The sequence below is a fragment of the Rattus norvegicus genome, chromosome 1 (assembly GCF_036323735.1).
Source record: "Rattus norvegicus strain BN/NHsdMcwi chromosome 1, GRCr8, whole genome shotgun sequence".
Taxonomy (NCBI): Eukaryota; Metazoa; Chordata; class Mammalia; order Rodentia; family Muridae; genus Rattus; species Rattus norvegicus.
Genome location: NC_086019.1, coordinates 264,169,291 through 264,187,332, shown reverse-complemented (window position 1 = coordinate 264,187,332; position 18,042 = coordinate 264,169,291). Strand labels below are relative to the sequence as shown.

Here is an 18,042-nt window from a genome sequence, read left to right as displayed (position 1 = left end):
GTCCTAAGTGACATTCTAAGCTGTGGGGGATAAGGACTTTGCTCGTCTTATCTGTAAACCCATTGTCTAGCTTGGATCTAGCACACAGTAGGGCTTCAGTAAAAAGTTCTTGAAAAAAGATGAACAAGTACCACAGGAGCTGTGAGTGATCCTCAGAGCACAGGCAGTCTGAGCCTGGCTCGTGGGTGCTGCGACCCTTGTGTTGACTCCATAAGCAGATATAGAAATTACCTATTGTGTCAGGCTTCCTTCCCGATGGCAGAGGCACTGCGGTGAGCAGACAAAATTAGCCAGCGCTTCCTGCTAAGAAGCCGACATCCTGGTGGAAGGCTAGACACGAACTAGAACGCCTTAGCATTTGATGGAGTGATTTGCAGTGGTTTGTGTCGTCGAGGTAAATGAAGGCAGGTGAGGGAGACAGGGCCTGGGTGAGCATGGGGAAAGTCAGGAGGCCTTCCAAATGAAGGAAACTGGACTGCTCAGTAGCAAGTCCCTTCAACCCCTGCTCCTTAACAGAAGCTCTGGGGATGGAATCAGGCTGGTGGATGCCATGAAGGGAGTGGGGAGAAAAGGAGATGCCTGGTGAATGCATGGGTGACCCAGGGCTCTTGAGTGTCTTAAACCTTAGTCTGTAGCTTTTCAAAACTTTGCTCACTAGCCCCCAGCCTCAAGAGTATTCTCCAGAAGCCAGTGGCTGTCAGGCAGGGCCATTATGAGGTCTTTGTGGATTGGAAAGATGTCTCAGTGGTTAAGAGCACCTGTCACTGCAGACAACCTGGCTTTGAGTCTCAGTGGGCTGTAAATGAAGGTCTGTAACTTCAGTGCTAGGATACACCAGGACACAGAGACATGTGTGTGAGCAGAACACACATACACAAACAAATGTAAAAAAAATGGCTACGAAGAAGAGGAAGAAGAGGAAATCTTTGCCTGTACTTAGCCCTTCTGAAATTGTAAGCAATTTTGAGCTATGTGTGCTAAGGGAGTAGGGCTAACGCCTTACTGTGAAAACCAGCTCACACCTGCCTCCAGGATGGAAGCTTGCACCCATATAGCAGCTGCTGGTACTCAGGGGACTTCCTGGAAACTTCCTTGTCAGGCAGCCAAGCTGTCATTCACATGGGGCCACTGGGGAATCCCTAACCAGTCATGTAAAAGCACGTGTCCCTAACTGTGATGCTACGAATATACTATTAACCGGCTGCGATTGCTGTTTGCATGTAAGAGGAGATCCTGCAGGCTGGGGAGTTTGGGTGCCTACAGAATGTGTACCTTAACTGTGGAGAAACTTCTTGGTCGCCATTAGATTCCAGAAGGAATAGCTGGTCCCAGATGACTAAGGCTCACCTATTTACTATTTATAAAGAGCTTGGCTTCCTGGTGTCAGAGTGGACTTCAGTACCAGGAAGCTGCAGAGTTTACAGGAGGCTTTGATCGTCCTTGTGAGGAGCTGAGATAAGAGGAAGAGGGCACTCAGGACACTGGCTTGGAGGGGGAGGAGGCAACCGCATCTGTCTCTCCCCGCTTAGCCTGTCTTGCAGAAGAAGAACATGGACCATGCCTCCTGGACTGTACCCAGGGTCAGGGAGCCTGCCCCACTTTCTGCTGGTGAGAAACAGAGCAAACATCTATTCGCCCCAGCAGAACATAGCCCTGCCTTCTAGGGCGAGGAACAAAGAGACTTTGGGTCCAGCTGTTCTAGCCCCTTGTGAAAATTTTTCTTTTCAAAAACATGAAAGACTGGGTTTTAGCTCTACCCCAGCACGTTTAACGTCGAAGATTGCTCTCTACATGTTTCCAAATTGCCTCTATCTTTATTGTTACTGAATCTCTCGCTAGCCTGTTTCTCAGTTGTGAGCTGTGGAAACAGAACGGGATGGTGGGTGGAACACAGATAGACATCCCTACACAACCAACTTAACTTCACCTCTAGCCCTAGGTCCAGGAGGACTTTGAAGCCACCTCTAGCCCTTCAAGAAGGTGCTCCAGATTGATTAGTCAGGTCTGTCATGATGTCTGAGGAACAGTTAGGCTACCCATTATCATGATGGTTATAATTTGTCTAACCATAAGATTCCGTGACTCTGGGGCAAACATGAGCCAACTGAAGCCCTCTGACCAAGTCCGTCTCACATTCATACAATGGTATGGCATCATTTTCATAAAGTTTTATTTAGACACAGTCATGCTCACTCGTGCACAACTTTGGGCAGCCTTCACACTGCATGGCAGAACTGAGTAGTCATAAGGCTTAAAATGTTACTGTGTTCTTTGCGCCAAATTTTACCAACCCTGCATAGAGTTGTTTAGAGCACTTATTTATTTATTTTTTTTGAAATTTATTATTTGAGGTTTGTGTGTGTGTGTGTGTGGGGGGGGTGATGTGTGCATGCGTGCAGGTGCATGCAGAGGCTGGAGAAGAGCACCAGATTCCCCCAGGAGTCAGGTAAGAGGGAGTAAGTCACCTGATGGGGGTTCTGGGATCGGAACTTGAGTCAGTGCAGGAGCAGTAGGCACCCTCATCCCTGGAGTCCTCTCTTCAGCCTCAGCTTTGCAGCGGTTTAGAAAGCACCCATTCCTCTAACGTCTCTGTGCTCCTATAAGCCTCATCCTAATAATAAAGAAAGTAGGTCCCTGTGAGATGTACTCCGCTCAGAGCACTCGTCTTAACTACACAGAGCTGCCCAGGCCATTGCTGCACAGGTCTTCAAACAGAAGGTTTGAGCCCAGCAGGATGATGATACATGCTGGTAAGCCCAGGACTCAGGAGCCAGAGGCAGGGGGATTGCTGTGAGGTTGGGCCCAGCTAGTGCTACATAGTGGGATCCTGTCTAAAAACAAAACAAAACAACAATGACAACAACAAACCAAAACCAAACAGGGGACTCAAGGTTCTTGCAGAAGAATTTATTTAATTCGTTCTATTTAGGACAAGAAGCTCACAGCAAATATTCAAAAGGAGAAATGGGAAGTTAAGAGAATTGGTCTTATGAGCAAGAAAGGGCACGGACGATACCTGTGACTGGTGAGTTCCGGTGCATGAAGCTGAAAGTCTGCAGCAGCTCAGAGCTTCTGAGAGGCAGATATCAAAGAGAAGGTGACATTTCTTGTCCACTGTGGGAGCTGCTTATGTAGTAGCAAGGTGGAGTAAGAGAAGCAGGTGCACATAGACCACAGAGCAGGAGAGAGGACAGTCAGCAGAGAGCGAGGAAGGAGAGGCCAGGCTGGAGCAGCCCCAGAGTGCACTGCAGTTCCAATACCGTGTCTGTTAGAGTGGTGTGTGTGTGTGCGTGTGTGTGTGTGTGTGTGTATGTGTGTGTGTGTGTGTGTGTGTGTGTGTGTGTACACATATGAGTGGCAGGGAAGGGCTGACTCTTGTCAGCCACTGAACAGGATCAGCCTGAGCAGAATGCTGTATGGTGGACCCAAAGGGGTGGTGCCAAGAGGCTGTCAGTCATCTGTGCTCCTGTAGCCGGGGGTCTCAAGAAGGATCAGAGTGGGGCCTCTTGTGGCTGCTGTGCATCCTAGACTGGACTCTGTGCTAGGACTACAGACTACAGAGATCTGAGGGCCATGCATGGTTTCTATCTCCAGGGAGCTCGTGTTTACTACAGCATTGGAGTTTGGAATAGCAAACGTGCACACCATGCAGGCGAAGAGGTGACAGGCACACTGATTAAAGAAGCATGGTGAGGTTTCGGTCAGATGGCAGGAACCAGGTGTTCAGGGGATTCACAGAAGGACACAAGAGGAAAGCCCTTTGGTTCTCACTGAGTGCCTCTTAAGTACCATCCTGCATGCTAAGTTAAATGACTTCATTGGCCAGCATCTGACTATAAACAAGCCCAGGGCTTTGAAGAATCTATGGTTCTAATGAGTCATTCAAAGCAATCTACAGAGACATGAGTGGATTCCCGTGTGGCTCCTCCCCTCCCACAGTAACCTGGATGGAGTTTAGGGCCTCTTGCATGCTCTGCTTGAAGCTCTTCTTTTGCCTTTCCTAGCTTATGAGGTAGAGCTTCCTAAGTTGCCTAAGCTGGCCCTGAACTCACTCTGTAGCCCAGGTTAGCTTTAAACTGTCAGTCCTCCAGAGAAGCTGGTATTATAGGCCTCTGCCAAGAGGCTTGTCTTCCTGGGGACTCTTAACTTAAACGTAGCTGGCACAAACAGTGGGCAAGCCATTCATTTAGTAACCGTGTATTTTCCAAGTTCTCTCGCACACAGTAAAGTAGTGTTTAGGGATGGTGTCTTTTATTCTCACAAATTATGAAAGAATGAAAAAATAATGCATATAGAAATACATACAGAGAGAATAATATATCCCACTGGGCCTCAAATCACTCACACTCACACCAACAACACGCACGTATCTTCTACCACAGTTTTTGTCCCAGTTTTGGTTTCATGCACACCTCCCTGTCACTATTTGTGTGGTATTTCTCAGGCACCCCTATTTCAATGGTGAATATTATGGTATGGATTTCTGAAAGGTTAAGATGCTGTTTTTCACCCCTAGAATGGACTATCCTGCTGGGAGAAGGAGAAGGTTGAAGCTTGTGCCAGCTATGCATAGCTAAGTTATTCTGCTCAGTGTGAGGACCCACCACCGGCAGCATCTCTCTCCCAAAGACCTTTCCGGTTGTCAGGGCCCCATGAAATCTCCTGGTGGACAAACTCCCTCCTATCTGACACTGCATCTTTTTCTGAAGGCAACAGAACATACCTGGTTAAAGATGCACATGCATGCACATACGCACAATACACACACACACACACACACACACACACACACACACACACACACACACACACAGAGAGAGAGAGAGAGAGAGAGAGAGAGAGAGAGAGAGAGAGAGGTGTTCTCATAAGGATACTGTCTGTATATGTGTAGACCTAGGTGCCCGAATTATATATTAACATACAAATAATGATTTTGATGGTTCTACAAGTCTTTGAAAGAGGGATGGAAATGAGTGTCAATTTTTAAGAGAGACAGGAAAATGAACTAAGAACTCTTGCAGGGCCAAAGAAGATGCATCACCAGGAGAAGGTTTCAGCCACACAACCCTGAAAGCCCGAGTTTGGTCCCCAGAGTCCATGTAAGAAGCCAGATATGGTGGGACTTTGTTTATAATCACAGCATTCCAGGACAGGAGAATCACCCAGAAGCTTGGGAGCCAGCCAGCCTGGAGTACACAGCACAGGGGAGACCCTGAGTCAGACAAGAGATGGAAGTTGAGAACCATTTCCCCAAAGGATTTGACCTCTGACCTCCACATGTGCGCCAAGGCAAGTGCATGAACAAGCTCCTCTCTCTCTCTCTCTCTCTCTCTCTCTCTCTCTCTCTCTCTCTCTCTCTCTGTGTGTGTGTGTGTGTGTGTGTTTCACACACAGAGATAGATAAATAAGTAAAAAAAAGTTTAAAAGAACTCTTATGGGGACAGCATGGGATAGAAACGAAGATGTCATAGGTTTGAGTCACATGACCTTTAGTTCAAGCTTCGGCTGTCTACTTATGTATTAATGGTGTGAGCACAGGCAAGTTAACAGGCCTCTCGTCCTGCTTTCTCAGTCTCTGATGGCTATGAATTCCTGAGTATCCCATAGAGATTTTACGGATGAAAGCATGGCTAGGAAGCAGTGGTTCAGTACCCACCCCGCGGTAAGTACCAAGAGCTATTGCTTCTCTACCCCAAGATGAACCTCCCAGCCTGCACTGGCCCTGTTCTGATCCTGGAGCTCACTACTGCGTAGGTTCCAAATTTGATTATCTAAAAGCCTATAGAGATAACCCAGAAAAGCAGGGTCCGGGACTAGCCTGAACCACAGCCAGAGAGCTTATCTAACTGATTTTCTTCCTGATAATGTCTAGTCAGATGCCCTTGAATGCTGCAAGTCATGAGGCTAAATAAATAAAAGGATATCAAAAGTTGGCATGACCATGATGCAATAATCCAGGGTTCGGGATCTGTGAGCTGCATGGTGGCTCAAGACCTTTGGTACCCACAACGGCCTGATACCAGTTCTGTCATCTTTAGCCTCAGATGAAAAGCACTTGGCCCTGGAGTCTTGACTTCAAAAGTGGCACCTGTGTCCAGCCCTGGTCACCTGTTCTCCCCTGGTCAGCTCACCCTAATCTCTCCCCATTCAGATATTTCTCCTCCTACTGTCAGGGATTGTTAGTAGAGCTCTGCCAGAAATGTGGATGTTGAGACCAGACAGATGATGAGGGTCTGGGAGGACTCTCTTGCAGCTATGACACTTGCTGTCTTAGCTTGATTTTTTTTTTTTTTGACATCTTTCAAGCTGATCAGGCTGTTGATCAAATGACTTCAAGAGTTAGGATACAACATTCTTGGCCACAGGCAAACTGGAAAACTGGCCAGTCTTCCAGTGTAACCTTCCTCACATTCTTTCTGCTTTTTCTCTTGCTCTTTCCCCAGCACCTTCTGACTTCTGTGTTCCAGGATCTCACTGCTATGTAGGAGGTCACCCTCCTTCTCTCTCACCCTAACCTACAGAAACTCACCTACAGCCCCCATGTCTCCTACATGAACAACTAAAACATTCAGGGAGCTGCCCTTAGCCAGCTGCTGGGAGAAGGCAAGCTGGGCCAGCTGCATCCAGGGGTAAGGCACTCACTGTCTTTACATTGCCAAAGGCCCACTGGCTCTGAGTCTTCAGACAAGGCATTTCATCCTCATAGTATCAATCATTTGTTACCTTCTTCACTTTAAAAGAGTCTTTGTTTTTCCTCACCTTGAGCTATGCATGCTAAAATCCAAGGCTGATGCATGACAAGAATAAGGAGATGTTTATGTGTGAGGAGCTGAGGCAGAAAGGACATGGAACTTGTGGTTTCAATTCCTTGATGGGTAGCTTTTGGTAAATCACTCAAACTTTCTGGCTTCCTATGGCCACTTCCCTGAAATGGCAACATGTCCCTTTGTCTTGCTATGGTAAACAGAGGGTGGAACCTGTGAACCTGGGGTTGAGTTTTTGTACCTCTGCTGAGGGAAAAGCCCCTCAGTGGCTGGCTTTCTCATCGGTTCCTTCTCCTCATTCCCATGTGATTTTGAAGGTAAAATGTAGAGAGCACTTGTTTATGAATATCCCACCATCATCATTTGTAGTAGCGAAACATTCTCTATTAGTGTGTAAGCCAATTGCTATGTATTTGTAGAAGGGAAATTTCTCACCAGTAACATGGAAGGACATGGGCTTTGAAAGCAGTACAGTAAGTGAAAGAAGCAATGCATGAAGGGACATGCTATGACATGAAGGGACATGCTATGACATGAAGGGACATGCTATGACATGAAGGGTCATGCTATGACATGAGGGGACATACTATGACTCAAAGGGACATGCTATGACATGAGGGGATATACTATGATTCAAAAGGACATGCTATGACATGAAGGGACATGCTATGACATGAAGGGTCATGCTATGACATGAGGGGACATACTATGACTCAAAGGGACATGCTGTGACATGAGGAGACATACTATGACTCAAAGAGACATGCTATGACATGAAGGGACATGCTATGACATGAGGGGACATACTATGACTCAAAGGGACATGCTATGACACAAAGGGACATGCTATGACATGAAGGGACATGCTATGACATGAAGGGTCATGCTATGACATGAGGGGGCATACTATGACTCAAAGGGACATGCTGTGACATGAGGAGACATACTATGACTCAAAGAGACATGCTATGACATGAAGGGACATGCTATGACATGAGGGGACATACTATGACTCAAAGGGACATGCTATGACACAAAGGGACATGCTATGACATGAAGGGACATGCTATGACTCAAAGGGACATGCTATGACACAAAGGGACATGCTATGACATGAAGGGATATGCTATGACATGAAGGGTCATGCTATGACATGAGGGGACATACTATGACTCAAAGGGACATGCTGTGACATGAGGGGACATACTATGACTCAAAGGGACATGCTATGACACAAAGGGACATGCTATGACATGAAGGGTCATGCTATGACATGAGGGGACATACTATGACTCAAAGGGACATGCTGTGACATGAGGGGACATACTATGACTCAAAGGGACATGCTATGACACAAAGGGACATGCTATGACACAAAGGGACATGCTATGACATGAAGGGTCATGCTATGACACGAGGGGACATACTATGACTCAAAGGGACATTCTGTGACATGAGGGGACATACTATGACTCAAAGGGACATTCTGTGACATGAGGGGACATACTATGACTCAAAGGGACATGCTATGACACAAAGGGACATGCTATGACATGAAGGGTCATGCTATGACATGAGGGGACATACTATGACTCAAAGGGACATTCTGTGACATGAGGGGACATACTATGACTCAAAGGGACATGCTATGACACAAAGGGACATGCTATGACATGAAGGGTCATGCTATGACATGAGGGGACATACTATGACTCAAAGGGACATGCTGTGACATGAGGAGACATACTATGACTCAAAGGGACATGCTATGACACAAAGGGACATGCTATGACATGAAGGGTCATGCTATGACATGAGGGGACATACTATGACTCAAAGAGACATGCTATGACATGAAGGGACATGCTATGACATGAGGGGACATACTATGACTCAAAGGGACATGCTATGACACAAAGGGACATGCTATGACATGAAGGGACATGCTATGACACAAAGGGACATGCTATGACACAAAGGGACATGCTATGACATGAAGGGATATGCTATGACATGAAGGGTCATGCTATGACATGAGGGGACATACTATGACTCAAAGGGACATGCTGTGACATGAGGGGACATACTATGACTCAAAGGGACATGCTATGACACAAAGGGACATGCTATGACATGAAGGGTCATGCTGTGACATGAGGAGACATACTATGACTCAAAGGGACATGCTGTGACATGAGGGGACATACTATGACTCAAAGGGACATGCTATGACACAAAGGGACATGCTATGACACAAAGGGACATGCTATGACATGAAGGGTCATGCTATGACACGAGGGGACATACTATGACTCAAAGGGACATTCTGTGACATGAGGGGACATACTATGACTCAAAGGGACATGCTGTGACATGAGGAGACATACTATGACTCAAAGGGACATGCTATGACACAAAGGGACATGCTATGACATGAAGGGTCATGCTATGACACGAGGGGACATACTATGACTCAAAGGGACATTCTGTGACATGAGGGGACATACTATGACTCAAAGGGACATGCTATGACACAAAGGGACATGCTATGACATGAAGGGTCATGCTATGACATGAGGGGACATACTATGACTCAAAGGGACATGCTGTGACATGAGGAGACATACTATGACTCAAAGGGACATGCTATGACATGAAGGAACATGCTATGAGAGGGGACATGTTATGACACAAAGGGATATGCTATGACATGAAGGGACCTATAATAACATGAAGGGACATTTATCACATTAAGGTGACATATAATGGAAGCCTTTATGAAAATGTCTAGGAGAGGAGAGTCCATAGAGAATCCAAGTCTATTAGGGTTGTGTAGTGTACAGCAGCGATTCTTCTGGGGAAAATGGGGACGGGGAGGTTGAAGGGAAGGGAGAGTTATAAGAAGAGATGTCTTTCAACAATTATTTTCTCCCCACTGAAGATAGAACTCAGGGCATCCTGTGTGCGAACAATCTCACTCAGTGCTACCCGCAACTTCCCTAGCTGTTTATCAGTTTTAATATTTCCATGTATTCTTTGAAATTTTGATTCATTTATATGCTAGGAATTCTTATCATACCTATAGAAACCACCTCCTTCCACCAAGCTTTTCTTAACAGTCTTTCAGAAATACGCTAAAGTTCATTCTGTTGACAACTATACAATTCCATGAATACAGCAGAATGTTTTTGAAATAGACACTGTAATTGGGTGTAATACATAGTCTAAGAATTAATCTCAATGAGACATGTGGCACGTGTGTGTGTGTGTGTGTGTGTGTGTGTGTGTGTGTGTGTGTGTGTGTGTGTAGATGTCTCAGTGGGTAAACTGCAAGCTGCACAAACATGAGGGCTCAGCTTACACGAGAAATTCAGCACTGTAGGGAGGAGGCAGACCCAGGCAGACCTCGGATGTCCACTGGCCATCCAGTCTGGCCTAGATAGTGAGCACATTGCTGGTGGTAGAGAAAGGTACTAGACTCTGAGATTGACAGGAGGCAGCCAACGGAGGCAAAAAATGGTGTGGTTTCCTGCCCTCATGACACAAGGCACATCACAGGAGACATGAGTTTATTAAAGGGGACCTTAGTGGAAGGGAGCCAAAGTCAGGGCCAGTGACCAGACTTGTTGTGAAGTTGTGTGCTTGTCTAAAGAGCCTCAGTTACTGCCTCCCGTGATGGCCATGAATACAGAGGACGTACATTGTGGATGAATGCCTCCTCACATGGCAAAGGGGTCCTGTTTAAGTTCCTTTCGATGTTCAGCAGTGACGTATCAACATCAGCTAAAGGTTTATGTCTCTATAGGGTTGGGGGAAGTTTCCCTCCATTTTGCTTCTGCAGTCAGGTCATGGGGCTGGCATGATGCGAGGCCATTATGCAATTCCAGGTCAGCTGGGCCCCCAAAACCCATCTCCTCAACGTAAATCTTTAACCTTAGAAGATCAGTGCTACTTTGGGAAAGAATTGTGGATGAAAAGGTCAGGCAGATGGAGATCACTATATACAGGAAAGTTAGCACCAAGAAAAGATGATAGGAGAACCATCTCAAAGGACTGAGTTCAAGTCACCAAGGTGTCCCTGACCCCATCAGCATCACCAACAGGGAGCTGTATAGCCAGTGTCAGAGAGCTTGCCCTTTGTTGACCCCTACATTGCTCAGCCCCACTCAAGTCTCTTTCCTAGCTCCCCAGAGGCAGTGAGAGAGAACTCTTGGCAAAGTAGGCACAGCCAGGCCACGAGCCTAGAGCTCCATGTGACCTCTGGATGCTCAGCGCAGCCACCCTCGTGGAGAATGGGGCTATTGAGCTTCGAGCTTCGCAACCCTCCCCCTCCCCCTGCCCCGTTAGAAAAATCTCTACCAGGCGATGCCAAGAAGACACCCCACCCCCCACTCACCCCTGTGCAGCATCATTAAATTATAACGAGCCCTAAAACTGGCTCCAGAAGCCTGGGTCTGCCTCTTCTCATGCTTTGGAGCTTGCAATTGGCTGACCAAGCTCGGCCTAGCAGGCCTTATCTCTGGCTGTTTATTATTTGATGAAAGAGCCTTCCTCCTCCTCCTCCACTGTTGCAAAACCATCCTGGACTGTTTGCTGCTGCCCGTGGCATTTCTCCGGGGTTACAGTCATGTACCCGAAGGCCTCCAGCCTCCAGCTACACGAATAAGCCTCTGGAGGAGCTGCTGAATCACCCCCACCCCAGGCTGTCTTCTGAAGCTGTCTGGGGATAGCTTTGCTAATCAACTGACTGGAAATAATTCCAGACACCACATCAAGGATACAGGTACTCGAGCAACTGGGACTCGGGGATGAGACATGGGAGTGGGATGTCATGGGAAAGACACAAAGTGGAACCCAGGACAGGTACAGGAAGGTAGAGGAGGCCTCCTAAGGAAGAGCTGAGAGTTGCAGAGACCCCCTCTTGGGAAGGGTAGTTAGTGGCTTGGACGATGTGCAGGTGTGTCTGTAATATAGCTGCTGCATGAGTTTGTTGTTTGCATGAATTTGTTTGTACCCTGAGTCACTTTTCTTGAAGTCTACATACTCCTTAGACATCTGCCATCTGTTGGCATGGCTCGGAGGAGACCCCAGTCGATGGCTTTCACTTGAAACACCACTAAATGTGATTTGCAGATGGGCATGACCTTCAAGTGCTCTGCTGACTGCTAAGAACCCAGATCCTTTGATCCGCACTCAGGTAAAATAAAGGGCCAGAAGAGAGATGCTGGGCTGAGCCCTCTGTGTCCAAGTTAGTTTCCAAGTTTGTCTGTGTCCTGGCTGTTCCTCCTCCATTGGATCCCAGCACAGTGGTGTTTTCTGAGCTAGGGTCCGGTAGGGTGTTCCTATGATTGACAACTTCTACAGATGAGAGCTAGGCTCCATCCTTTGAAAAAATGGCCCGATTGGTAGGTTAGACCTGGAGGTGGCTGAGGAAGAGAGGACATAATGCTAAAACAAGGAAAGTCATTTTGTTTTAGTGACTAAACAGGAAACTTTCCATCTGTGCCACTTTGGGTTTTGTTTGTTTGAGACAGGAATGCTATGCATTCCTTACTGGCCTGGAACTCTATGTAGACAGGCTGGCCTCAGACCCACAGACATCCACTTGCCTCTGCCTCCCATGTGTCACTGTGTCCAGCTACTTTGGGTGTCTTAAGTGCCCCTTTCCCATGAACACCATGGATCAAGGAATGGCCTCACAGTCAGCCTTTCTCTGCCACTATGTTTATTCATGGTTCACCTCTCCTGTTGTCGCAAGATTATCTCTACTTCATTGTCTGTGGTAGAGTATGGCTTCATAGCATGGGGTTCTATATAGATGGAGGTCTTTCCTTGTTCTCTACTCTGTGGGTTCCCCAGGAGCTTCTTTTGTGGGCCCCATTGACCTTTCTGGGAGCAGAAGTCAAGGGTCTGAGAAGCTCATCATATTGAGTCCTAACCCTCTTCATCTGTAAGGAAGGACAAGTGGAGTGGAGGACAAGCCACTGCAGGGATTAGAACTCCGTGCCTGAGTCTTCTCTGTTGTTTGGGACCATTTCCCCATAGCCTCCCTTCCCGTGGCCTGCCTGGCCTGGGTTCTGCTTGTTCTGCTGGCTTTCTCCTTCACACTCGTTCTTCTCTGTCTTGCTAATGCATAGAACTTGAGCCCCATGACCCTCCTCCATAGACATACCGCATCATATTTAATACTGTCCCCTTAAAATCACCCCCACTCTGTCCCCGATCCTGGCTCGGTCAAGTCAAAGGGTTCGGCAGGTTAACCTCTAGCCTCTCTGCAAACAAGTCCGGAGTTATGAACTTCCTGGACTACTCCAGGCTGCCTTGTGATTGCTCCTTTCTGATCCACTGCCAGTGCCAGAATGACAGCGCTGCCAGGGCAGGGAGTAGGTGTGGTGTGACCGCCTGACCCTGGGGCAACCCAGTTTCTGATGTGCAGCGTTCTCAGTGCTCACAATGTCTAACGTCCGATGGAGGACCTTTCGCTACTTCCTGATACTCCTCCAACATGCCTTTCCCTCACTGACTCAGTCTTCAGGACAAGCTGGGGAGAAACAGGTCAACTCATATAGGGTAGGAGTAGATGTACCGGTGAATTTAGCTGCTTTGCTTTGTGCTCTGGCAGAGCGCGCATGCGCGAGCAGATCTATCTTGGAGCTATCTGGACTCTCGCATGGAAGACACACCCACACACCCTACCCCCCCAACACACCCCCCAACACACACCAGTTAATTTTTAAATGCCTTGGCTAAACCTTCCCCTGCTACACCAGGCCCAATCGGGGAAGTGGCCAGTGGCCCACCCACCCGAATTCTCACATGGCCCTTTGGCTTTCCCTATTGCAGCTCCTGCACTTTATCCCTCTACCCCGAGCCATGGTGATTCTCTGTCTCCTTTTCCCAGTTCCTACCCCAAGCAGATCTAAAGGCCCCAGCCAGTCTCCCTTTGCCTAACCACTGGCCACTGGCCTCGTTATTGATCGATCAAAAAGCAATTGGGGACAAAGACCTTCAGCATTTGGAGACGCAGATAGCCAATTAAATCAAAGCATTAGAACCGTTCCCCCGACAAGCATGCAGTAAGTTAGTTACAAGTTATAAGTTAGTTATAAGTCAGTGTAGTAAGTGGACATTTCACAGTTCTATGATTTCCCAACATGACCATGTGATGGAGCCGTCAAGAAACTGCACACGGCTGACAGCAGGCTAAGGGTGGGTGTGTGACATGTCCTGTGTGTTCTATGACCCTTTCATGCCTGTGAGCTGTGAGAGCTGACTCTGTGCAGGCTTGTGAGCTCGGCTGTGAGACCTCCAAATGAGATGCTTTGGGGTCTAAGCTGTACCCTCTGTCAAGCTCTGCCTTCTCCACAGAGCACATCACCTGCCTCAGTTCCTGTACAGACTAAGGGAGATACATCTGGCTTCGACGTAAGCTAGCCGGAATTGTGAATGTTCAGGCTCTCGCGCACGGTGCTTTGCTCTGGTGGGTCTTGTTTGTCTCCTGTGTAGATTGATGGCTTAACATCACCCTGAGCTCCAGAGGACCATGCTCAGTGCTTATAGCTGGAGCTGGGACTATACATCAGGCAGGTCTAGACTCAGCCGAGCTTGGTTGCCCAGCATGCCTTGGGCCCCTTGGCTTTGGGTTCATCATACCCTGCTGCCTGACCTAGAATATTCCTGTCAGGCAGATAATCTTGCCCTGTCTGCCTCCCTGTCACTGGAGGATCCTCCATGTTGAGGGCCATCAGCCTCCTCTTTCTTCCCCAGGTCTAGCATCTGCTTAGGCCACTAATGCTTGTGGGCCCATACTATTACCTGAAGATGCCCACTCTGAGTTGTTTTCCCTCTGCTCCCAGAATAATCTCGGTGTATTTGCTTCTACCCTAAGGGTCTCAAGTTAAGGGACTCTCCTTGTCCAGGTTAATCCTATTAGAATCACCGTAGATGGTGGAAGAACACAGGTTATTTATATCTGTAACTGAATCCTCTGTTTCTCCTCGGTATTTTAAACCTTGTTTTCCTCCATCTGTAAAATGGGCACAGCACTTCTTTCATGAAGTGACTTTGAGAAAAGAGATTCTGTGATGGACTTACTGTGTTTTCAGCCTAGGGGACAGGGCGAATAGGGAGGCAGAGGAAACCAGTTGCCCTTAGACAGGCTAAGTATGAGTGGTGTGCCAGGCATGAAAAGCAGCACACAAATCAATAGGCCATTTGTGTCTTCCGAGAGCACAAAAGACTTAGGAGGGAGTGGGATCCAGTCATGAAAGCACTGTTTGGTGAACTACAATGTTTGCACGCTTCGCTTCACCTGACGCGCAGCAGAGGCCCTGCATGGGCCAAGGACCTGCTTACTTCGGGGCTCAGAATCTGTGAAGAAGAGAAGAGAGCTGTACCGAGACGTCAAGGGGCCCAAGGCATGCTGGGCGACCGAGACGTCCCCAAGACCGAGTCGTTCATGCTGGCGTCTAAGATGCTCTTGAACAGCGTCCAAGCACGGATCAAGAGAGAGCCACAGGACCCTCTGGTGCCCTGTTTGCTGGCGGAGAGAGGCTGTCTCACCTTGGAAGACCCTCACCGGCATTTACTTCCTACTTCTTCCTGCTGGCGGAGACAATTACCTTCTTTACTCTGCCTCAGGAATTGCGTTTCGCCTGCAGCCAGCGTCCCACATCCCGTCCCTTCACATCCCACAGGCAGAGCTTGGGTGGTAAACCTATCCGGAAGGCTGCTCTCTGCTGGGGAACCTCTGAGAACAGGAGCCTTGGAGGTGAGCTGGAAGCTGAGGCTTTAGAGATGGGCTCACGGTTTCTTCCTTGGTTGCCCATGGTGTTCCCTGAGCTGCCCACTTGGCCTGCCCTGGGAGTACCAGGTGCCTTCCTCTGCCATCTTTTATGAACTCTCAGGCCAGGACATTAGAGACAGTACTTAGAAAAGTTGGTTAGCATATTTTCCAGACAAAAACAGTGGCCAGGGAGGCAGTTGGAAGGCTAACAGATGAAAGGAGACTGCCATCGGCTGGTGACCTCAGGCTCCTGAGCTGCACTGAAGGAGCCTCCCGCTGACCCCCACTGTACCCCAACCCAGTCTCTGACAGCTTATCAATTCTCCTCATTTCCTTTTCTCTACCTGGAGCTTCACAACTCCCTTTAGCCCTGGGCACAAGGGGTAAAGGACCTCGCAGGGCCTTGGATGTTTTAGCCAAAGATGCTCGAAGGAAACAGTTACTGGCAGGGTGGATCAGCACTGTGAATTCAAGGCCCAAAACACTCGGCACTTGTATTCTAGATCTGAAACTCCTCCCTGGATGGGCACTCAGAGGATCAAATGTTGAGAGAGGAACAAAGATGCTATGCAGGGAACACTACACGGGGAGATTTCCAAAGGCAGTTCAGATGACCCATTATTCTCCAAGGCAACCACACTCCTGCCTCTCCCTCCACTGGAGAGAAGAACTTGACAGCATCATTGCAGGGTGGTAGGGAGGTGGTCCATTGTCAACATTCCGTTCCCAGAACCTGATCCACCCCACTTCAGTGCCATCCAGTTCTTCCATTGCACTTCAGATGTGGAATGGGGTTCTGGGGTGTCATGCTGGGTGTGATAATGAGGTTACTCAGTCCCTATTCCTGGGGGGCCTCCACAGAGCCCCAGTGGCAGCAGCTGCTGCAACAGGCCTGGTTTCCTCCTTCCCTACCCATCTGGCTGTCTCACTACACTGACCTCACTTCAAAACTTTGCTTTGTCTCCACCCAGGATGGGGTGTGTCTGTGTATTGGGCTTCCAGTATCCTGCTATAAACCAAGGCATTCAACCTCCACCGCTCCCCAAAACAGAAAAAAAAACCCACAAAACACTGCACCACCACCACCGCCGCCACTACCACCACCAATCACATAGGCTGCTCCACCCAAGGCTAGGACTTCCGTTTCCTCGTGAACCGGTAAGCTAGCCTAGCCTTCTCTGCAGAGGAGGGGTAGTTACATGGACTACTTGAACACTGCTGGGAACACTATTTACATTGAGTCAATTCCAAATAGCAACGAAGAAGAACAAGGGCCTGGGAGAATGGAAATCAGGGGGCCAGGCAGCAGCAGAAGGCTGGTTCCCCCTCCCCAAGCCCTGCTCCCAAATGGACCTCCACAGGGACTAGCAAGAGATGTTGATTTTTGGTTCACAAGTCCCTAAGCCCCTTGCAGCAGTATTAATCCCAGCCAAGTCCTCCTTGAACCCCATGCAGTCGTCTTGATCACTGACACTTGGGCTTGCTGGATAGGTGGGATACCCTGCACCACTCTTAGATAACAGAGAATGGGCCATAGGTCTGAGCAGCATCACTCTGGGTCCTTAGGACTCTGCTTCCTCAGTGCTGCTCTGGTCGGTCAGCATCCTGACCCACCTCTAGTTAGTCCTGGAACACGGCAACAAGGCAGCGGCACCCCATGTAAGGAATTCTCAGCCCAGAAGAGGGGACAGGCCATTAACAGGAACTTCACCTGACACTGCAGAGTGGAGCAGTGCGGTGTGTCACAGGGCAACCCTGTCCCTACTTTGACCTTCACCCCCTTCTCTGTCCTTGTCCTGGTTCATCTTCTTTCATAGCGAGGCCTCTAAGCTATTTCTCCAGCGGTCTCTAGTGACTCTGTAACACTCACAGATCCACATAGGCAATGCCTTTCCCACTAAGGATGAATTTATTAGTGTGTGTGTGTGTGTGTGTGTGTGTGTGTGTGTAAGGATGTGAATGTGTAGGCTAAGGTCAAATGTTCCTCATGCAGTATCCTCTTAGGCTTTGAGACATAGCCTCTCATCAGGACCTCTACCCTGTTGGAGCCTCCTTCCTCCTCTCTCCTCCTGTCTCTGCCTCAGATCCCAGCCTGGGATCAGAAGCCCAGCCCACCTCTCTTCTGCCCAGCTACAGGTGTCTTCATTCAACCAATAGTTGTAAATTACGGGGAGCAAGGTTTGCAGGACAGAAGTTGGCCTACCTGAGACTCCACTAGACCTTGGGATACAGAGTTTAGCATTACAATACATGGCAACAGACCGAATCCAGCATCTGACCTTGGTGCTGTGAATTGGACGCAGGTCCTTGTGAGGTTGCAGATACTTTACTGACAGCGGCCTTCCACCCCCGCCCTACCCTCACCACAGGTTCTAAATGAAGCTAAACATATACAGTGTGAGGACTTGTGCTTTCTAAGAGTCTGCCTTCCATGCTCGTTGGAGTGGAAAACATTCATTTTTGTCAGGCGATGGCGTTTACCCATTGATGGTT

At 48.4% G+C, this 18,042-nt stretch overlaps 1 protein-coding gene across 3 annotated transcripts in view; it reads left to right on the top strand.

Moving 5' to 3' along the window:
• The first annotated feature begins 11,220 nt into the window (after nt 1–11,220).
• Gpam (glycerol-3-phosphate acyltransferase, mitochondrial) overlaps nt 11,221–18,042 on the top strand; it is a 64,514-nt gene continuing 57,692 nt past the window's right edge. Inside the window, exon 1 of one of the 3 annotated variants that reach the window (XM_063287765.1) lies at nt 11,221–11,547. The gene's annotated coding sequence lies outside the window, so the exon portion shown is untranslated. 3 annotated transcript variants of the gene reach the window in all.